This window comes from Lipotes vexillifer, unplaced genomic scaffold (genome assembly GCF_000442215.2).
Source record: "Lipotes vexillifer unplaced genomic scaffold, Lipotes_vexillifer_v1.1 scaffold1126, whole genome shotgun sequence".
Lineage (NCBI taxonomy): Eukaryota > Metazoa > Chordata > Mammalia > Artiodactyla > Lipotidae > Lipotes > Lipotes vexillifer.
Window position 1 is genome coordinate 16,498 of NW_006781401.1, and position 23,730 is coordinate 40,227.

The 23,730-nt window shown below is 39.2% G+C and overlaps 1 pseudogene; it reads left to right on the forward strand.

The window, feature by feature from the left end:
* Positions 1 to 17,225: 17,225 nt before the first annotated feature.
* LOC103086814 ([Pyruvate dehydrogenase (acetyl-transferring)] kinase isozyme 3, mitochondrial pseudogene) lies at positions 17,226 to 18,174 on the forward strand (annotated as a pseudogene).
* The last annotated feature ends 5,556 nt before the right edge of the window (positions 18,175 to 23,730 follow it).

Below are 23,730 nucleotides of genomic sequence, written 5' to 3' on the forward strand. Positions count from 1 at the left end.
GGAAAGATGTAGAAGGAAATGTTATCATCATCCACTTTTTCCAGAAAGAGGAAAGCTAAAGACAAGCTTGTGCCTTTCTAAGCATGAAATCTAGTTCTGCAGATAACACTACACTATGTTCAAAGTGGGGATGATTATAGGTATCCAGCATATCACATGACCGGATTCCTGCAGAGTCTAGAAATGTTTAATGGAGAAGTAAGCAGTAAAATAAATGCTTTCTTCTGGTTGATATTTTAGCCTGAAATTAAGTTATAGGCCACTCTCTATGACACACTGGCCACAATTGCATCCCACGGTTGCAGAAGCTGACGTAGATTTTGCAAAGATTTTGGATTTTATTCTAATGGGCAAAGGGAAGCCACTGGAATGTCTGAAGCAGGAAAATGATGTGATTTGTTTTACACTTGAGATCACTGTGGTGGCTGTACGGAGGGTGAGTTGTACCGGGTTTAGAAACAGGGGGACCACTTAAGAGGCTGTGAATTAGTCTCGTGGAAAACCAGTGCTGACTTGACAAAGATTTTAGCAGAGGAGAGAAGTGGCCACACTGAGGATAGACACTGGATGTGGCATCGTCCTGGAATGCCATCAGAGTAAGAACAGTCAAGAGTGTACGCTAGATTTTATTTTTGAGTAATTGGATATGAATTGGGATGAAGAATACTGAAGGAGAACAGATTTTAGAGGGAGATGAATCAAGAGTTCTGGCTTAGACTTGTTATAGCTGAGATGCATCAAGAGGAATTGTAAAACAGACAACTGAATATAGGAATTTAGTTTCAAGGAAGCGGTCAGCACCAGAAATACAAATTCAGGGATCATTAGCCTGAAGGTGGCATTATTACCAAAGGACTGGATTAAGTTTCCCAGAGAGAATCTGGTTACATAAGGAAGGAGGGTCGAGGACAAAGCCCCATTTCATCGACACTTTAGGGGTCACAGCAAAAGAGTAGGCTTAGAAAACTAAGGAGTGATCAATGAGGTAAGATAAATGTAACTGAAGGGGGTGTCAGGAACCCAAGAGAATAAAGTGTTTTGAGGAGAAATAAAGTGGTTAACTGTGTCAAATTCTGCTGGGAGGGAAAGCAGAATGAGGATAAAGAATTGGCTGTTGGAATCAGCGACATGGAGATCACGGGCGATCTTGGGAAGAACTGTTTCAGAACAGTGATGGCAACAATCCGATATGCAGTGAAATGAAGATAAAATGGGAGGTGGAAAATGTAGCACCACCTACAATAAATTCTTCCCATACATTTTGTCTGAAGGAGAACAGAGGGATGAGGGATAGTGGTAAAGTGAGGTAAATGAAGATTTTGGCTAAGATGGGGGATTTTAGGGTATGTTTGTATGCTTATGCCTCTAATCCACTAAAGAGGGAAAGCATGATGGTACGAGAGAGAAAGGTGAGAACTGCGGGACAGATGCAGGAGCAACGTTCTCCAGATGACTGGGGAGAATGGGATGCAGGACATGAAGGGTGAGGAGTGGACTTTGGTAGCAGCAGAGACACTTCTCACGATGCAACAGGCAAGAAGGCAAAGCACGCAAGTACAAAGGCAAGTAGGGTGGCAGACGTGCACAGGAGCGATGATGGGGTGCCTTGCCATCAGTCTTAGTCTTCTACATCAAGTATTAAAGGCACAGCTGAGACCGGAGAAGGAAAGGAGGTGAGGTAGAGTGTTTGAGGAGTGGGAAGAGGTGTGACAAGGTCATTTTGCAGAGTGGGAAAATAAACATACCAGGGAAGAGAGAGAAGATTTCCGGGCAGTGCTGAGTACCCACTTGGGACTTGTGATCATGGATTTATAGTGAGACCACTTCGTGGAATTTTAAAGTGAGACTGGTGCGCAACTTTTTTCTAGTAATATTCTGCTATTCCAGTGGCGTAGAGGTGGTTTTAAGGAGAGTTGGGATTGTGCAGGCAAGGAGAAAGAGAAGGGCAAAGAAGTTACAGAAGTATTTATAAGGAGAGACTATGAAAATTATGGTGAAAAAGTTAAGGATGTTGAGGAGTGAAAAAAGTGGTAGAAACCACATACTGAAGTCTCCATGAAATCAAAGAAATGTCAGAGTGTGAGTACTAGGGTAGACTGAAAGAACGGAAGGTAGGGGGCAGAGCGTGAGATGGTTGTAGTGAAGATTTTGGAGACAGTAACAACATCAGAGACAACAAGGTCAAGAAAATGACCACAGAAGTAAGATGGGGGAAAGATCATTGGAGTAGAGGAGGCCTTGAAAGCATGGGTCCACGTGGCTGGTGAAATCACCAAACACAGTGACAAAAACAAGGTGGAGAGGAAGGCGGGGGTCCAGATGCTAAACTCATCCATGAGTGTGAGTGATGGGAAGGTCATCATAGGCTGCCAACCAAGAAGAGTTAGAGGGAGTAAAGTCTGAGTTCAAAGGAGCTGGGCATTCTGAATGAGAAGACAGGAGTAATTATTAATAAGTAGCCCTTAAGGAACAAGGACAATGCCCCTTGAGACTCAGGCATGTGACATGTGAGAGAGCCGCAGGGGAAAGAATGTTAACTGGGAGTGGCCAGATTATTCTTTATGGCAAGAAAGTTAAGGGACCATTCTGAGAAAAGATTAGTAGTACAGGGGAATTTGCTGATGACAGACCACAAATTCCAATGAATGGATTTGGGTAGATGGAGAGGGACAGAAGTTTGGGTGAATTTAAAGGAAGTCCAGAACAGTATGTGGGATAGAGTAACCATAAGTGACTTGGAGACTTAGGTTTCTGGTGGTGACATAGAACTGGGGTGAGAGGCATGATGGCGTTAGGAGTGTCATAGAGGAGAAAGGTGGGTAGTAAGTCGAAACTGGAACACATGGGGCTCCTGGATACCTGTTCCCACCATTAACTCCATGTGGGATGAAACCTGGTGTGTGGACAAACCAGGGCCTCACAAAGAAACTGCTAGTTAGGCTTGATACTGTGGGAACTTATTTTCTGCTTCAGCACAGTGGGGGCCAGCTGGGGGAAAAGGTGGTTTCACCTAAAAACAGGTTTCCAAACTGTTTCTTTTCTTGAGACGTTGAAGCGATCGGGTGAGTGAGACCCCAAGGAGTTGAGACTGCCCCTTCTCTCCTATGACTCTCAGGGGTGTGGCAGGATGCAGAGACTGGCTCTTTTCCTGTGACTCACAAAAGTAAGGCAGGTTTGGACAGAGAGGAGGAGGGGGCCCTAGCCTGGTATCCGTGGAACAAAGGTAGAAAAGGAGTTTCCATCTGGTTGAGAGAGAGGAAAAAGAGACACAGGCTCTCTAAACTAATTCAGCACAAGCAGGCACTCCAAGCTAGAGGTATCTAAAAGACTGCAAGACATTAGGAATTCATAGAAATCTGGGGCAAGTCTATCTGTCTATTCCTATACCAGTGCATACTGCTTGAATCTATTACTTTATAATTAGTCATGGTAGGCAACCTATTGTGCTTTTTATTCTTCTTTAAAATTATGTTTGTTATTCATGTTGCTTTATTCTCCCACCTAAATTTTGGGATTGGCTTATCCACACACACAAATTTTGGGATTGGCTTATCCACACACACAAAATGCTGCTGTAATTTTTCTTGGACTTGTATCAAACTGATTGATAAACTTGGAGAGAATTAACATCTTTACAATACCAGAAGTTCCTGTTCATGAACATAAAATATCTTTTTTAGTCTTTTTTTATAGCCTTCATTAAAGTTTTATAATTTCTATACAACAGGCCTTGCAAGTCATTTTTTGTTTATTTCTAGGTCCCTATTGGGGTTTATTACTTTCTGAATAGGATTTTTAAAATTATAATCTTTAATTACTCTTTGGTGGAGTGGTTTTTGTATATTGTTAATATGTTCCTCAATTCCATAGCACTCCCATATTTGTTCTGATAGTCTGTCTGTTGATTCTTTTGGATTTTTATATAGATACACATATAATCTATGAGTAATAAAATTTTGTTTCTTATCTTTTAATTCTTTTTTTCCCTCATATTTATTAGATTTGGGGACTAGGAGGTCATCAATGACCTAAGAAAAACAAACGAACAAGATGATTAGTAATTGAAATGTGTAAGGATGCTAATAAATATTACAACAGTAACTGAAAAACACATATGTAACAAACAAAATAATGTGATACCTTAGAACAACATTACCTATTCACATATGGCAGGCATAGAAGATGGATTAGAAATGCAGTGAATAATCTCTGGGAGGTAGGAACATATTAACAGAGGGCAGAGTATCAAGGAAATTTGGCGAGACACTAAAGTTCACTAGTAACATGGCAAAAGTCACGGAGAAAAAAGTTTATCACACTAGCAAGTAGACAAGGGAAAGTGATGAAGAGTAAGTTCTTAGGTGTTTTTAGGAGACATTTTCACTCCATTACGCCTATGTGTTTAACTTGTACCGCCAGTTAAACGTCACTGTAATAATAAAATACAAAACACCACCTCCAAATTTGAATAAAGCCGCAAACTTACCATCAAGTGTCGTGTTCATAATGAAGCCAAGTAACACTACATCATTGGCACATGGGCACTTTGTCGTTTTGAGATCTACCACATGTGGATATAATTTACTGATGTCGTTTTTTGTCATTATAGTCCCAAGTTTCCACTGAAGAATAGGTTCTGTGGAAATCAAGTTTTGGTGTTTAAGTTGTGGCAGCACTCTTGAAAATAGAACACTACTGTTTTCTTTTGTCTTTAAAAAGTTTTTTTTTAATTTTTATAAGTTGAAATATAGTTGATTTACAATGTTGTCTTAATTACTGCTGTACAGCAAAGTGACTAAGCTATACATATATATACATTCTTTTTCATATTCTTTTACATTATGGTTTATCACAGGCTATTGAATATAGTTCTCTGTGCTATACAGTAGGACCTTGTTGTTTATTCATTCTAGATATATCAGTTTGCATCTGCTAATCCCAAACTCCCAATCCGTCCCTCTCCCACCCCTCTCCCCCTTGGCAACCAGCAGACTATTCTCTATGTCCATGATTCTGTTTCTTAGATAGGTTCATTTGTGTCATACTTTAGGTTCCACATATAAGTGATATCATATGATATTTGTCTTTCTCTGTCGGACTTACTGCACTTAGTACAATAATCTCTAGTTGCATCCATGTTGCTGTAAATGGCATTATTTCATTCTTTTTTATGGCTGAGTGATATTCCATTGTATATATGTACCACATCTTCTTTATCTGTACATCTGTCAACAGACATTTAGGTTGTTTCCATGTCTTGGCTATTGTGAATAGTGCTGCTATGAACACAGGGGTGCGGGTACCTTTTTGAATTATGGTTTTGTCTGGATATATGCCCAGGAGTGGGACTGCTGAATCATACGGTAGCTCTATTTTTAGTTTTCTGAGGAACTCCCATACTGTTTTCCACAGTGGCTGCACCAACTTACATTCCCACCAACAAAGTAGGAGGGTTCCCTTTTCTCCACACCCTCACCAGCATTTGTTATTCATAGACTTTTTAATGATGGCCATTCTGACCCACATGAGGTGGTACCTCATTGTAGTTTTGATTTGCATTTCTCTGATAATTCATAGCTGCTTTCTTTTATGGGTTTTAAAGGCACTATGTAAAGGAACTGTTCCATTGTTTTAAAAAAATGGGTGTATTACCTCACTTTTCATCAGTTAAAAATAGGTTATCGATTCTTATTTTCCGGACTAGGAGGAATGAAGTCTAATTTCCTTGAAGGGGGCCTGGCAAGGTCATACTGCAGAAGAGCACGTGAGGTAGGAGATACCGCTTTGAACATCTTTGGAAAATACAATTGGCCACAGGATCTATCTCTAGAAATGGAGTTGCTGGATCACAGGGTTTGCACATTTACAGCATAGAGAATAACTTCTGCTTTGACAGGCCACACATTTACTTTCTGTTCACTTTCCCAATCCCATAGAGAACAGGAGATGTATATAAATAAGAATAAATCTAGAAAAGCAATAGGGAACAGGGAAAGTTGTCATCAGTGGCCAAGACACTTAGAAGGATTTCTGGAAGATACAAAGGAGTTAAGGAGGAACAAACAGGAAAAACCAATCAGAGGTAGGACATCTCAACCCTTCAACGCAGCAATCTACTCTTAGATATACAAAGGGTTGCAGCTGGATAAAGTCAAGTTTTAAAGCACGAGAAATGGGAGGATTTTTTTTTCTGAAAAAATGAGGAAAGAGAATACAAAAAGTAAGCAAGGACAGTTTGACAGAGTACTGTTGTCCGAATTTCAAAAATAGTCAAAGGACTTTTAAGAATAGAGACACAATCACTCTGTAGCTGTTTACATTTCTGCATCGTGAATCTCCTCCATCTCCTCATCAAACTTTCAATAAAATCTGCTACAAAACCAAAGACTTTAGGTGATATGTGCTTCACGTTGTGCAAAGCAAGAAAAGGAGCTAAGTTTCCATCTGGGTTGACACAGTGTAGCATGGCGACAGCCAAGAAGAAGAAGAGACACAATTTATAACCAAACTAATTCACTCTGAAATTCAAAGAAATCTGGGGTAAGGCAGTTGACTTTCCAGGGTATAGCATATGTGTACAATTAATGACCAGATCTTAAAGGACAGGGAGATTTGAGCTTGTATCTGCGACATGATTGCACTGAATCGAAAATGGCTCTTTACCCATGTGGTCTATTTTAAACGTTTTAAGAATGAGGGAGTGATCAAAAGTCTTGACTGCTGAGAAGCTACAAAGGAGACGGAAAAGTGACCAATGTGTAAGTGACTGGTGACTGTATTAAGAGCAATATTAGTGGAGTAGTCTGGACTCTGGATCAGAGATGAGCAAGTTGGCACAATATTTTTCAACATCTCATTTGAGGTAGGTAATGAAGAAAGGTTCCTAACTGTAACTCTAACCTTAATGTTTGATTGCCACTTCCCAATGTTTTCTCCTCATGGCTTCAGCATCTCAGAAAATGATACCACCATCCACTTGATTGCTCAAGTAAGAAATCTAGGATTCATCCTTATTATCTGTGTCCTTCATCCCCAGTCCACCCAGAGGTCATATCAGCTCTACTTCTAAACTGTATCCTGAAGACTCTGACTTCTCACCATCTCCACTGCTCATCCCACAGCCCAAGTACCCCAGACCATTTCCTGCGTGGACTGTGGTGACAGCTGCCAACCAATTTCCTGTATTCCATTCTTGTCCTCCTTCCTCAACAGTCAGTTCTCTGTTCAGCAGCCAAAGTGATCTTTTTCACACAGCAGAAGTTGGAATTTATCACTGTCCTGCTTAAAATACTCCAGTGGCTTTTCATTATAATTAGAATAAAATCCACACACTTTACCGTGGTCTCTGCCAGTCTCTCTACACTCACCCCACACCACTCTGTCATTTACTGTGCCCCCACGACAATGGCCTCCTCTCTGCAGCTGCAACCTTTAAGAATTATTCATTCTCCACGGTGGCCACACTGATTTACATTCCCATCAACAGTGCACAAGGGTCCCTTTTCTCCACAGCCTTGCCAACACTTGTTACGTCTTGACTCTACAATAATAGTCATTCTGACAGGTGTGAGGTGATAGCTCACTGTAGTTCTGAGTTGCACTTCCCTGATGATCAATGAGGTTGAGCATCTTTTCATGTGCCTGTTGGCCATCTGCATGTCTTCTTTGGAAAAATGTCTATTCAGTTCTTCTGCCCATTTTTAAAATCAGGTTTTTCATTTGTTTTTATGTTGAGCTGTATGAGTTCTTTGTATATTTTGGATGTTAACGCCTTATCAGATATATCATTTGCAAATATCTTTTCCCATTCAGTAGGCTTTTGGTTTTGTTGATAATTTCCTTCGCTGTGTAAAAGCCTTTTACAATAGCTGATGCGGTGCCATTTGTTTTTGGTTTTGGTTTTCCTTGTGTGAGGAGAAAGATAAAAAAAAAATGCTGCTACAACTTATGTCAAAGACTGTACTGCCTACAATTTCCTCTAGGAGTTTTATGGTTTCAGGTCTTACATTTAAGTCTTTAATCCATTTTCAGTTATTTTTGTATAAGGTGTGAGAAATTAGTCCAGTTTGATTCTTTTGCCCGTAGCTTTCCAATTTTCCCAAAACTAATTATTGAAGAAGCTGTCTTCTCCCCCCCACTGTACATTCTTGCCTCCTTTTTTGTACAGTAGATGCATTGAACACATAAGAGTGGATTCATTTCTGGACTCTTGATTCTGTTCCATCGATCTATGTGTCTGATTTTTGAGCCAGTACCACAGTTTTAGTTACTATAACTTTACAGTACAACAATTTAAAATCTAGGAGCATGATACCTCTAGCATTGTTCTTCTCAAGATTGTTTTAATGGGGAAATATGTATACATAGAGCTGATTCACTTTGTTGTACAGCAGAAACTAACACAACATTGTAAAGCAATTATACTCCAATAAAGATGTTTAAAAAAAAAAGATTGGGCTATTCAGGGTCTTTTCTGTTTCCATATATATTTTAAAATTACTTGTTCTACTTCTGTGAAAAATGCCATTAGTATTTTTTTTAACATCTTTATTGGAGTATAATTGCTTTACAATGGTGTTAGTTTCTGCTGTATAACAAAGTGAATCAGCTCTACATATACATACATCCCAATATCTCCGCCCTCTTGCATTTCCCTCCCACACTCCCCATCCCACCTCTCTAGGTAGTCACAAAACACCGAGCTGTTCTCCCTGTGAATGCAGCTGCTTCCCACTAGCTATCTATTTTACATTTGGTAGTGTATATATGTCCATGCCACTCTTCTCACTTTATCCCAGGTTACCCTTCCCCCTCCCCGTGTCCTAAACTCCATTCTCTACATTGGCTTCTTTATTCTTGTCCTGCCCCTAGGTTCTTCAGAACCATTTTTTTTTTTTTTTTTAGATTCCATATATATGTGTTAGCATACGGTATTTGATTTTCTCTTTCTGACTTACTTAACTCTGTATGACACACTGTAGGTCCACCACCTCACAATAAATAACTCAATTTCATTTCTTTTTATGGCTGAGTAATATTCCATTGTATATATGTGCCACATCTTCTTTATCCATTCATCTGTCGATGGACACTTAGGTTGCTTCCATGTCCTGGCTATTGTAAATAGAGCTGCAATGAACATTGTGGGACATGACTCTTTTTGAATTATGGTATTCTCAGGGTACATACCCAGTAGTGGGGTTGCTGGGTCATATGGTAGTTCTATTTTTAGTTTTCTAAGGAACACCCATACTGTTCTCCATAGTGGCTGTATCAATTTACATTCCTACCAACAGTGCAAGAGTGTTCCCTTTTCTCCACACCCTCTCCAGCATTTGTTGTTTGGCAGACTCTCAACCACTGTGCCACCAGGGAAGCCCTGTAGTTTTCTTTTTTTGTGATATCTTTGTCTGGTTTTGGTATCAGGGTAATGGTGGCCTCATAGAATGAGTTTGGGAGTGTTCCTTCCTCTGCTATATTTTGGAAGAGTTTGAGAAGGATAGGTATTAACTCTTCTGTAAATGTTTGATAGAATTCACCTGTGAATCCATCTTGTCCTGGGTTTTTGTTTGTTGGAAGATTTTTAATCACAGTTTCAATTCCAGTGCTCGTGATTGGTCTGTTCATATTTTCTATTTCTTCCTGGTTCAGTCTCAGAAGGTTGTGCTTTTCTGAGAATTTGTCCATTTCTTCCAGGTTGTCCATTTTATTGGCATATAGTTGCTTATGGTAATCTCTCATGATCCTTTGTATTTCTGCAGTGTCAGTTGTTACTTCTCCTTTTGCATTTCTAATTCTGTTGATTTCAGTCTTCCATATTTTCTTGATGAGTCTGGCTAATGGTTTATGAATTTTGTTTAACTTCTCAAAGACCCAGCTTTTAGTTTTATTGATCTTTGCTCTTCTTTCCTTCATTTCATTTTCATTTATTTTTGATCTGATCTTTATGATTTCTTTCCTTCTGCTAACTATAGGGTTTTTTTGTTCTTCTTTCTCTAATTGCTTTAGGTGTCAGGTTAGGTTGTTTATCTGAGATTCTTCTGTTTCTTGAAGTAGGACTGTATTGCTATAACATTCCCTCTTAGAACTGCTTTTGCTGCATCCCATAGGTTTTGGTTCGTCGTGTTTTCATTGTCATTTGTTTCTAGGTATTTTTTAATTTCCTCTTTGATTTCTTCAGTGATCTCATGGTTATTTAGTAGTGTACTGTTTAGCCTACACGTGTTTGTATTTTTTACAGATATTTTCCTGTAATTGATATCTATTCTCATAGTGTTGTGGTCAGAAAAGATACTTGATATGATTTCAATTTTCTTAAATTTACCAAGGCTTGATTTGTGACCCAAGATATGATCTATCCTGAAGAATGTTCCATGAGCACTTGAGAAGAAAGTGTATTCTATTGTTTTTGGATAGAATGTCCTACAAATATCAATTAAGTACATCCTGTTTAATGTATCATTTAAAGCTTGTGTTTCCTTATTTATTTTCATTTTGGATGATCTGTTCATTGGTGAAAGTGGGATGTTAAAAGTCCCCTACTATGACTGTGTTCCTGTCAATTTCCCCTTTAATGGCTGTTAGCATTTGCCTTATGTATCGAGGTGCTCCTATGTTGGGTGCATAAATATTTACGATTGTTATATCTTCTTCTTGGATTGATCCCTTGATCATTATGTAGTGTCCTTCCTTGTCTCTTGTAACATTCTTTATTTTAAAGTCTGTATTATCTGATATGAGTATTGCTACTCCAGCTTTCTTTTGATTTCCATTTGCATGGAATATCTTTTTCCATCCCCTCACTTTCAGTCTGTATGTGTCCCTAGGTCTGAAGTGGGTCTCTTGTAGACAGCATATATATGGGTCTTGTTTTTCTATCCATTCAGCAAGCCTGTGTCTTTTGGTTGGAGCATTTAATCCATTCACTTTTAAGGTAATTATCGATATGTATGTTCCTATGACCATTTTCTTAATCGTTTTGGGTTTGTTTTTGTAGGTCTTTTCCTTCCCTTGTGTTTCCTGCCTAGAGAAGTTCCTTTAGCATGTGTTATAAAGCTGGTTTGGTGATGCTGAATTCTTAGCTTTTGCTTGTCCGTAAAGGTTTTAATTTCTCTGTCTAATCTGAATGAGTACCTTGCTGGGTAGAGTAATCTTGGTTGTAGGTTTTTCCCTTTCATGACTTTAAATATGTCTTGCCACTCCCTTTTGGCTTGCAGCATTTCTGATGAAAGATCAGCTGTTAACGTTATGGGGATTCCCTTGTATATTATTTATTGGTTTTCCCTTGCTGCTTTTAATATATTTTCTTTGTATTTAATTTTTGATAGTTTGATTAATATGTGTCTTGGAGTGTTTCTCCTTGGATTTGTCCTGTATGGGACTCTCTGTGCTTCCTGGACTTGATTCACTATTTCCTTTCCCATATTAGGGAAGTTTCCAACTATAATCTTTTCAAATATTTTCTAAGTCCCCTTTTTTTCTCTTCTTCTGGGACCCCTATAATTCAAATGTTGGTGCGCTTAATGTTGTCCCAGAGGTCTCTGAGACTGTCCTCAATTCTTTTCATTCTTTTTTCTTTATACTGCTCTGCCATACCTGTTTCCACTATTTTATCTTCCAGGTCACTATCCATTCTTCTTTCTCGGTTATTCTGCTACCGATTCCTTCTAGAGAATTTTTAATTTCATTTATTCTGTTGTTCATCATTGTTTGTTTGCTCTTTAGTTCTTCTAGGTCCTTGCTAAACGTTTCTTGCATTTTCTCCATTCTATTTCCAAGATTTTGGATCATCTTTACTATAATTACTCTGAATTCTTTTTCAGGTAGACTGACTATTTCCTCTTCATTTGTTTGGTCTGGTGGGTTTTTACCTTGCTCCTTCATCTGCTGTGTCTTTCTCTGTCTTCTCATTTTGCTTAACTTACTGTGTTTGGGGTCTCCTTTTCGCAGGCTTCAGGTTTGTAGTTCCTGTTGTTTTTGGTGTCTGCCCCCAGTGGGTAAGGTTGGTTCAGTGGGTTGTGTAGGCTTTCTCATGGAGGGGACTGGTGCCTGTGTTCTGGTGGATAAGGTTGGCTCTTGTCTTTCTGGTGGGCAGGACCAAGTCCAGTGATGTGTTTTGGGGTGTCTGTGAACTTATTATGATTTTAGGCAGCCTCTATGCTAATGGGTGAGGTTGTGTTCCTGTGTTGCTAGTTGTTTGGCATAGGGTGTCCAGCACTGTAGCTTGATGGTTATTGAATAGAGCTGGGTCTTAGCATTGAGATGGAAATCTCTGGGAGAGCTTTTGCTGTTCGATATTATGTGGGGCTGCGAGGTCTCTGGTGTACCAATGTCCTGAACTCGGCTCTCCCACCTCAGAGGCTCAGGCCTGACACCCAGCCGGAGGACCAAGACCCTGTCAGCCACATGGCTCAGAAGAAAAGGGAGAAAAAAAAGAGACAGAAAGAAAGAAAGAAAAATAAAATGAAGTTATTAAGATAAAAAATATTGTTAAAAATAAAAACATTAAAAATAAAACAAAAAGAAAGAAAGAAGAGAGCAACCAAACCAAAAAATGAATCTACCAGTGATAACAAGTGCTAAAAACTAAACAAAAACAAACAACAACCAAAAAAACAAAAAACAGAGAGAACCCTTGTATAAATGGTAAAAGCAAAGCTATACAGACAAAAGTCACACAAAGAAGCATACACATACACACTCAGAAAAAGAGAAAAAGGAAAAATATATATATAAAAGGAAGAGAGCAACCAAATTAATGCACAAATCTACCAATGATAATAAGCTCTAAATACTAAACTAAGATAAACATAAAACCAGAAACAAATTAGATGAAGAAAGCAAACCCCCAAGTCTACAGTTTCTCCCAAAGACCACTGCCTCAATTTTGGGATGATTTGTTGTCTATTCAGGTATTCCACAGATGCAGGGTATATGAAGTTGTGAAGATTTAATCTGCTGCCCCTGTGGCTGCTGGGAGAAATTTCCCTTTGTCTTCTTTGTTCGCACGGCTCCCAGGGTTCAGCTTTGGATTTGGCCCCGCCTCTGAGTGTAGGTCATCTGAGGGCATCTGTTCCCCACCCAGACAGGACAGGGTTAAAATAGCAGCTGATTAGGGGGCTCGGCTCACTCAGGCTTGGGGTAGGGAGAGGTATGGAATGTGGGGCGAGCCTGTGGTGGGAGAGGCTGGCATGACATTTTAACCACCTGAGGCGTGCTGTGCATTCTCCGGGGGAAGTTGTCCCTGGATCACATGACCCTGGCAGTGGCAGGCTGCATAGCCTCCTGGGAGGGGAGGTGTGGAGTGTGACCTGTGCTTGTACACAGGCTTCTTGGTGGCTGCAGCAGCAGCCTTAGCGTCTCATGCCCATCTCTGGTGTCTGCACTGATAGCCACAGCTCATGCCCGTCTCTGGAGCTCGTTTAGGCGGTGCTCTGAATCCCCTCTCCTCGTACACCCTGAAACAATGGTCTCTCGCCTCTTGGGCAGGTCCAGAGTTTTTCCCAGACTCCCTCCCGGCTAGCCGTGGCACACTAACCCCTTCAGGCTGTGTTCACGCAGCCAACCCCAGTCCTCTCCCTGGGATCTGACCTCCGAAGCCCGAGCCTCAGCTCTCAGCCCCCACCAGCCCCGGCGGGTGAGCACACGAGCCTCTCGGGCTGGTGAGTGCAGGTCGGCACCGATCCTCTGTGCGGGAATCTCTCCGCTTTGCCCTCCGCACCCCTGTGGTTGTGCTCTCCTCTGTGGCTCCGGAGCTTCCCCACCGCCCATCCCCCATCTTCGCCAGTGAAGGGGCTTCCTAGTGTGTGGAAACTTTTCCTCCTTCACAGCTCCCTCCCAGAGGTGCAAGTATCTTTCTTACTCTTTTGTCTCTGTTTTTCCTTTTTTCTTCTGCCCTACTCAGGTACGTGAGGAGTTTCTTGCCTTTTGGGAAGTCTGAGGTCTTCTGCCAGCGTTCCGTAGGTGTTCTGTAGGAGTTGTTCCACATGTAGATGTATTTTTGATGTATTTGTGGGGAGGAAGGTGATCTCCATGTCTTACTCCTCCTCTGTCTTGAAGTTCCCCCACACCATTAGTATTTTGACAGTGATTGCATTGAATTTATAGATTGCTTTGGGCAGTATGGTCATTTTAGCAATGTGAATTCTTGTGTTTTTGTTTTTGTTTTTGAATCCATTCAGCCACTATGTTTTTATTGGAGCATTTAGTCCATTTGCATTTAAAGCAAAATTACTGAAATGTATATACTTATTACCATTTTGTTCATTGTTTTCTGGTTTTGTGTTTTTTTTCTTTTTTCTGTTCTTCTCTTCTTCTTTTGCTCTCTTCCCTTGTGCCTGATGACTATCTTTAGTATTATGTTTGGATTCATTTCTCTTTTTTGTTTATCCATCATAGGTTTTTGGTTTGTGGGTACCATGAGGTTCATATATAACAACCTACATACATGATTATTTACATGATAATATACATGATTATTTTAAGTTGATGATCTCTTAAGTGAGTCTGACCCAGACTCTTTTCAAATTACTGCCTCTGCACTGAGACTCAGAGCATGTTAGATTTGGTGTGTGCCCTTTCAGAGCAGAGTCTCTGTTTCTCACAGCTCTCTGGCTCTCCCACACACAAGCCCCACTAGCTATCAAAGCCAGATGTTCTGGGGGCTTGTCTTCCCAGTGCAGGACCCCTGGTCTAGGGTGCCTAATGTGAGGTTTGGACCTTGCTCCTTAGGGAGGACCTCTGAAAGTGTGATTATTCTCTCATTTGTGGGTTGCCTACCTGGGGATGTTGGTCTTGACTATACAGTGTCTCTACCCCTCCCACTTATCATATTTTGGGTCCTTCTTTATTTGTTTAGCTGTGGGAAATCTTTTTTGCTAGTCTTCTGGTCATTCTCATAGATAGTTGCTCTGTAAATAGTTGTAATTTTGGTGTGCCTATGGAAGGAGGTGAGCTCAGGGTCTTCCTACTTCACCATTTTGGCCCTGAATCATCATTATTTTCTTAAAGCTACCCAGGCGTTTCTTTCCATAGATGAAATATTTATTTTTACTCTGGCTTCTACATAGCACCATATCAAAGTGGGTGCAAAAGAATAAAAGTAAAAAGGGAAGGTGAGGAAAATGAGAATAAATACAAACTCCAGGATGGAGGTTTTTTCCTATATACTATGGCTGACCCCAAAATTGTGCTATAGATCAGACAATTGAAAAAGAAAAGCCTAGTCAGTTATATTCCTCAGTGCTCATAACCTTAAAACAACCAATTCTTTTATGAAGAAATACAAATGTTCTTACTAAGACTGAGCAAAACTTTTTGCTTGATGGTCCTCATAAAGTAGACTGTGATGCAATAAACAATATCTTCTATAACATCTTTATAGAAGATGCAAAAACTAACTCTATAAAGCCATTGTTTATGATGACCCCTCAATATGGCTATAGAAAACATATATTTCCATATTTCTATAGCACTCCTTTTTTTTTTTTTTTTTGTGGTACACGGGCCTCTCACTGTTGTGGCCTTTCCCGTTGCGGAGCACAGGCTCCGGATGTGCAGACTCAGCAGCCATGGCTCACGGGCCTAGCTGTTCCGTGGCAATGTGGGATCCTCCCAGACCGGGGCACAAACCCGCGTCCCCTGCATCGGCAGGAGGACTCTCAACCACTGTGCCACCAGGGAAGCCCTCTACAGTACTCTTTACAGAGCTCTATTAACAATTATCCATGTGTATTTAATTCTTTGCCTCATCAGATTGTAAGCCCTTCAAGAGTCATGATCATCTCTTATTTATCTATCTCTAGCACTTAGTACAGAGTCTGGCATATCATAGCTTACAAGGTTTGTTGAAAGAATATTACAAATTTTCACTTCACTTTTATCTGCTGGCATTTACCTCGAACACTATCCAATAGTGTTCCTTCAGTAGTATAAATATTTAATCCATGTTGCAAAGTGATCCTTACTAACCATTCTTCTACAGCTGCAATATCTGTTTGAAAACAAAAGGCAAACAATCAGCTATTTTTTTGTATGTCACGTTGGTGAAATTTAAGACTCTATGAACATTACCAACCACAATTACTTTTTATTTCCCAATCATTTTGATTGCATTTATATATGTTTTCCCAGTAAACATTTTGATGATAAAATAAGAAAAAAGAATTATGAAGTGGGGGCTTCCCTGGTGGCACAGTGGTTGAGAGTCCGCCTGTTGATGCAGGGGACACGGGTTCGTGCCCCGGTCTGGGAAGATCCCACATGCTGCGGAGTGGCTGGGCCCGTGAGCCATGGCCGCTGAGCCTGCGCATCCGGAGCCTGTGCTCCGCAATGGGAGAGGCCACAACAGTGAGAGGCCCACGTACCGCAAAAAAAAAAAAAAAGAATTATGAAGTGATCTTACCAACACAGCAATGAACCCAGACAATAATATTTTAGATTATAATTTTTCTCTGAGAGCTCTTGTAGCTTGGTAAGAAGAAAATTGTGACACTTCAGGTGAAGTGGTATAATATTTTTTGAAAGTAGACTATGATTAATTAAAATATTTAGTATATCAGAAATTCCCTGGTGGTCCAGTGGTTAGGACTCTGTGCTTTCACTGCCCAGGGCACAGGTTCAATCCCTGGTCAGGGAACTAAGATCCCACAAACTGCATGGCATGGCCAAAAATAAATAAATAAAATAAAATAAAATAAATAGTATAAACCCTAGGGTGAACACCAAAAAATTTCTTTAAAGAATAATAAACCAATAGTTGAGACAAAACAGAATCGTAAAAAATAATTAATATGGATGAAGAACGAAAAAGAAAAGTAAAACAGAAGAGATAGAATAGAAAAAACCCTAATGGTAGATTTCAGTACAACCATACTAAAAATTGCGTTAAATGTAAACAGCCTAAAAATACTAATTAAAAGACAGATTTCCAGATTAGATGTGAAAATCAAGACTGAAAGATATGCTAACTCTATGAAACCCACTTTAAATACAAAAGCATAACTGAGTTAAAAGTTAAAGAATGGGTGGGCCTGGGGAAGCCAAGGTGATGAACTCAGCCTGGGTGCTGCAGCAGTTGTACCCATAAGTCGAGGCTGAAACCAGGGTGTGCTCACAAAGAACATGCCTGACCCGAACAGCTCAGCTACACAAGCCCTCATGTCCATCCAGTCCTCTTGGTGGATCTGTGCACCACCCTGGTGAGGATATGGTTCTTCTAGTGGCTGCTTAAACAGCTAAACAAGTAGATCAAGTGCTATTTATGCTTCTTGCTGTCACTGCTCTTTATCAAGCAATTCCTGGATTGTGGAAAAGATAATGGTGTGAGAAAATATCCTATATGTTTCTACAAAAGGAGCTTCCTGCACAACTGGCCAACACAATGAGAGAAGTCAATCTTCTGATGGGTAACAACTGGCCTTCAGTGTGACTGGTTCAAAGTTGGTATAGGCATAGCTTTCTTGAACTTCTGAAATATGAAAATAAGAGCCCTGAGAATCCACAGGTCCTGTATAACTTTCTACAAGTCTTGATAAAAATCACAAATAGAAACAACAATGTTGTTCCTATAATGGTACATGGAGTGATCGAATATAAGGGAAAGTATGGGTTTCATCAGCAGTAATAGCCAATATTTTCTAGATTGGTTTTATACCAACTGTATCTCTTTCCACATGCATGTTAACTGGCACACACTTCTGTTCGGTGGTGATACTAATCCTGCTCATCCTAAACACACAGGAAATATTAATCCCACCTGTAATGTGGCTCATACAGTGAAAGATGTATATGAAGCAGCCAAGAGACTGTGTGAACAGTGCCAGCTGGTAGACCCAGAGCTGGAAGTTGAAGAGGTCAATGCCAAAGCTCCAGGCAAACCTATTCAGGTATTTTATGTGACCTCATATCTGTTTCATAGGCTATTTAACAACTCAGTGAGAACAACAATAGAACTGTACCAAGAGTTACAGAAAAGAGGGTTATCTGGCTGTTAAAACCTTTGTTACTTCGGGTTAAGAAGACACATCCATTAGATCAGTGACTAAGGTGATGGTACCTATTCTGAAAAATAGCACCATAGTTATTCCACTGATCGAATGTTTATTTTCTCTATATCAGCTGGACATTTTCCATGGAGTCCTTCCTACAGCTACTCCTGTTCTTCCATTAAACTAGTAACTTGAGTAATTTTTCATTGTACCTTGCTGCAGTGTGGTTAGTGCCTGACAGAGAAGAGCACAGTCTCCCCATGGTTCTTGTAGCCTCATACCCTCCACCTCATTATTATAGAGTTGAGTGTCCACAGTCTCTTCAGGATTCTGAACTTCTTCCCCTTTCCAGACACAGCAGATACCTACTGTTGCTCTTTGTGACCAAGTGTCATGCTTATCTCAGACTACCAATTAGGGCCCAAGGTATTTGGAAGTTAAAGGCATCAGTTGAATCTACCTTGATAAGTCAGTATGCCAAGGTCCTTCCTCCCTTATATGCATCTCTCCTCCAATCTCTGGTTTAGATTTATGCCTTCCTCCACCATTGTGAGGCATCTGTACTTTTGTGTTAGATCACACTCATTGATGCACTGATTTTACTTTAAAATTCACTTGTGTACTTCTATTCTGTTGCTTTATGTGTTCTAAAAGTTGTCTTGGGGAAAAAAGGTAAAAGAATGAAAAAATATATCTTATGCAAATACTAATCAAAAGAAAGGTGTAATGGCTATATCAGTATCTGACAAAGGAGACTTCAGATCAAGGTAATATCAAGAATAAAGAGGAAAAATACATATGATAAAGGGATCAATTCACTGAAAAGGTATGACAGCGCTAAATGTGCACATGCCTAACAGAGCTTCCAAATACATGAATCAAAAGTTGATAAAACTGGGGATTTCCCTGGCAGCCTAGCGGTTAGGATTCCGGGCTTTCACTGCAGTGGCCCAGGTTCGATACCTTGTCGGAGAAATGAGATCCCACAAGCCATGCAGCATGGCCAAAACAAACAAACAAACAAACAAAAACCTCATAAAACTAAAAGGAGAAATAAACAAATCAACAATTATAGTTGGAAATTTCAACACTCCTCTCTAAGTAACTGAGTAATGAGTGAGGATATAGAAAAGCTGAATAACACTATCAACCAACTGACCCAATCAACACTTATAAGAGCACTCCAGTGAAAAACAGCAAAGTTAGTATTTTTTTCAAGTGCACAGGGAAGATTCACCAAATAGGCCATAAAAACCATCTTAACAAATGATCATACAAAATATGTTCTTAGAACATAACAGAATTAATCTAGAAAAATCAGTAACAGAAAGATATCTGGAAAATCCCCAGATATATGGACATTTTACAACACATTTCTAAATAACCACAGGTCAAAGAGAAAGTGGAATGGGGAATTAGAAAATATTTTGAAAGAAAATGAAAACACATAAAAATTTATGAGATGCAGATAAAGCAGTGCTAAAGAGAAATATATAGTAGTAAAATATTTATATTAAAAAAGAAAGATCTCAAATCAATTATCTGAAGCAGGGATTAAAAGATAGTACTGGCCTTATAAAGTGTCAAATAGTAAATATTTGGGGTTTTGTGGGCCATATGGTCTCTGTCTCCACACTTCAACTCTGCCATGGTAGCCAACAAGCAGCTATAGAAAACATAAATAAATAAGCACAGCTGTGTTCCAATAAAACTTATTTACAAAAACAGGCAGCAGACCAAATTTGGTCTGCAAACTGTAGTTTGCCAACCCCTGATCTAAAGCTCCCCAACTTAAGAAACTAGAAAAAAAGGAGCAAATGAATCCCAAAGGAAGTAGAAGGATGAAACAGTGAAATCAATGAAATGAAGACCAGAAAAACAATGATCACAATCAATGAAATCTAAAGATGCTTCTTTTAAAGGATCAATAATGTTGATGAGCTTCTGCCAGATGAATCAAGAAGGAAATAAAGATGCAAATATCAGTAAGATGAAATAGGGCACATCACTATAGACCTTTTAAGGTTAATAAAAGAATATCACAAAAACACCTAAGTTACAGATTCAACAATTTAGATGAAATGGACAAGTTCCTTGAAAGATACAAACTGCCGAAACTCACTTCAGAAAAAACAGAAAACTTGAATATTCCCATATCCATTAAGGAAATTGAATTTGTAGTTAAAATCCTTCCCATAAAGAAAACTCCATGCCTAGAAAACTCCACTGGTGAATCCCACCAAACATTTAGTGAAAAAAATACCAATTCTACAAAAATTCTTCCATAATATAGGAGGGAACTCTTCTCAACTCATATTTATTTATGTATTTCCCTTTGTAGAAATGAGCTTTATTTCAATGCAATTTAGATCTAAAAGCCTACATACTTACTTTGTCTTCTGACCAGGTTTACCTACCAGTCAGGATTTCAAAAACCACAAGCAAATCAAACACCTGTGAGATTCTGGGCAGCGCCCACCTTCCTTTCATTTTGGCAATTAAACCAGGACTCCCTTTGAAAGAAGCTTCTGTGCAAAACACCGTATTTCCTAGAATGAGGGTCATTGTTTTCACACCTTGAATTCACCCACTTAAAAAGCAGACCCAGAAACCCAAGCTTTTAGAACTCAGTCCCAATATCACCACATAAGTCACTTTCATTCTAGAAATTGTACAGCTAATAGCCCCCAAATTTCCTTTATTTAAAAGAGGGCTTCAAGGCAAGGCAAAATTTCTCAAAACATCCCTGTCTGCATCTGCCAACTGTTTTCCGTGGGAATCAGCAATACTTCACTCTTAAAGTCCTAGAGACGACCCCACCTGGCAAGCAGAGCCGGATCCCACCAGGGAGGAATGTAGACAAAGGGATCCTTGCTGGTCCCAGCACTGCTGTCAGACCCAGAAACAATGAACTTGCTCCTTACTCATAAACACTGTCCAGTAAAGAGGCTACCATGAAACTCAGAAGCTAAATTTTCTGCTCAGATTCCTGGATAAAAAAGATTTTTAAAAATCTGTGTAATTCAGACCAAAAGATGATTATTTAAAAGAAAATCAAGAAATAGAAACAACTTTCTAGTAAAAGCTTGTTGGAAGACGGATTCCAATACGATAAAAACAATCTAGATAAGTCCTTTTGTCTATGGAGAATGCAGTGTTATCAGCCCCTTACACAAGCCCTCCTGATACTCCTTATAGACAGCATTTCAGTTCAGAAATCAAAGTGGAAATACCTTTGAAAGGAAAACAGTGATGTGGCTGGAAAACCATGTGCATCTTGGCAAACGTTTTCCCACCTACCACGAGCCTGGGTTTTCTGATAAGGTCACTGGCTTGGCTTTCCCGTCAAAAACATTCTTGAACTTGTAGGGAACAGAGGAATGGAGACTTGGTGTCTGAGCACGTGGTCTGGTATCACCTGTGCTGGGCTCCCTCAACTCCTGCCCAAAGCCCTGTGCGCCCTTGGTTTTCAGCTTAAAGCTGAGCACCGCCCCCAGCGTTCATCAGCAGCAGCAGCTAAGCAACTCATTTGATAAAGACAACATTACCAGATACCGAATTGAGATAAACGTATTAGAAGAAAATAAAACTCCAGACTGATAACCCCAAGAACCCACTAGCCAAATGAGTCCAGCAATACACAAAAAGGATAATGCATCATAACTAAGAGTTGTTTATCCTAGGATTGCAAGGCTGGTTGAAAATTCAAAAAACGAATCAATGGAATTCTTCATATCATGGGATGAAAGAAGAAAATCCTTATAATCATCTCAATAGATGCAGAAAGAGCATTTAACAGAACTCAACACCAATTCTTGAATTCAGCAAACTAGGAATAGAAGGGAACTTCCTTAACCTGATAAAGGGCATCTGCAAAATACTTACAAATAACATCATACTTAATGAGGAAAGGCTGAATATTCTCTCCCTAAAGTTGGAAACAAGGCAGAGATGTCCTCTCTCACCATTCCTATTCAACATTGTACTGGAGATCCCACCAGCACAATAAGGCAAAGATAAACAAGTAAGTACGTAAGTAAATACATATATAAATAAATAAAATGAATCATATTAAAATGGAAGAAATATATAAAATTATCTCTATTTCTAGATGGATGTTTATCCATGTAGAAAATCCCAAAGAATATACAAAAGACTACTAGAACTAATAAGTGAATTTAACAAAGTTGCAAGATATAAGGTCAATCTACAAAAATCAATTACATATTTACATATTATTAAGGAACAATTGGAAATTAAAATATTAAAAATAACCATTTAGGGCTTCCCTGGTGGCACAGTGGTTGAGAGTCCGCCTGCCGATGCAGGGGACACGGGTTCGTGCCCTGGTCTGGGAAGATCCCACATGCCGCAGAGCGGCTGGGCCTGTGAGCCATGGCCGCTGAGCCTGCGCATCCGGAGCCTGTGCTCCGCAACCGGAGAGGCCACAACAGTGAGAGGCCCACGTACCAAAAACAAACAAACAAACAAAAAAAACCATTTAAAGTAACACCAAACCTATGAAATACTTAGATATAAATTTCTTAAAGTATATGCAAGATCTCTATGCTGAAAATGACAAAACCCTGATGAAATAAATTAGAGGAGATGTAAATAAATGGAGAGATATACTGTGTCCACGGATTGGAAGACTCAATATTGTTAAGACGTCAGTACCCCCTAAACTAATCTATAGATTCAATGCAATTCTGATTGAGATTAAAAAAATCACAGCAGAATTTTTTGTAGAACTAAGCAAATCGATTGTAAAATTTACATGGAGAGACAAAAGAACTAAAAGAACAAAAGAAAAAGATCAAAGTTGAAGGGTTAATATTACTCATTATAAGCTTATTATTTATAAAGTTAAAGTAGTCAAGTGTGGCATTGGTAAAGGATACAGAGCCCAGAAATAGCAACTCAGTGGACACAAAATAGCTTTTACAACAAAGGTGGTGGAATAATTGGATATCCATATTTCCCCCAAATTACCCTCAGTCCATATAATGCACAAAAACTAACTTAAATTCCGTCATAGGCCTAAATACAAAACCTAGAACCATAAACTTCTAGAAGTAAATACAGGAGAACTTTTTTGTTGGTTAGGCAAAGATTTCTTAGGTATGATGCCAAAAGTACAATCCATAAAATAAAAAACTGATAAATTAGACTTCATCAAAATTAAAAACTCTAATCTACAAAGGACATTCTTAAGAGATTAAAAATACAAGCCATAGACTGGGAGAAAATATTTATAAATCATATATCTGATAAAGGAGTTGTATCCAGAACATACAATGAACTTGCAAAAGATTTGAATAGATAATTCACCAAATGGCAAATAAGCACAAAAAAGGTTGTTCATTGTCATTAGTTACTAGGGAAATGCAAATTAAAACCATAATTAAATATCACTCTACACCTATTAGAATGGCTAAATTAAATACATACATATATATACATATTAAAATATCTTCATATATAAGTATACATATATACATATTGTATAAATATACATATATGTATAAATGTATATGTATACATGTATACAAACATACACACACACTTATATATACTAAGTGCTGGCATGGATCCAGATAACCTGGTGGTGAGAATGCAAAATGATACTGCTACTTTGGAAAACAGTTTGATAATTTCTTATACAGTTAAACTTACACTTACCATATGACACAGTAATCCTACTATCTGGTATTAGCCAAATGCAACAAAAATTTGTGTTCAC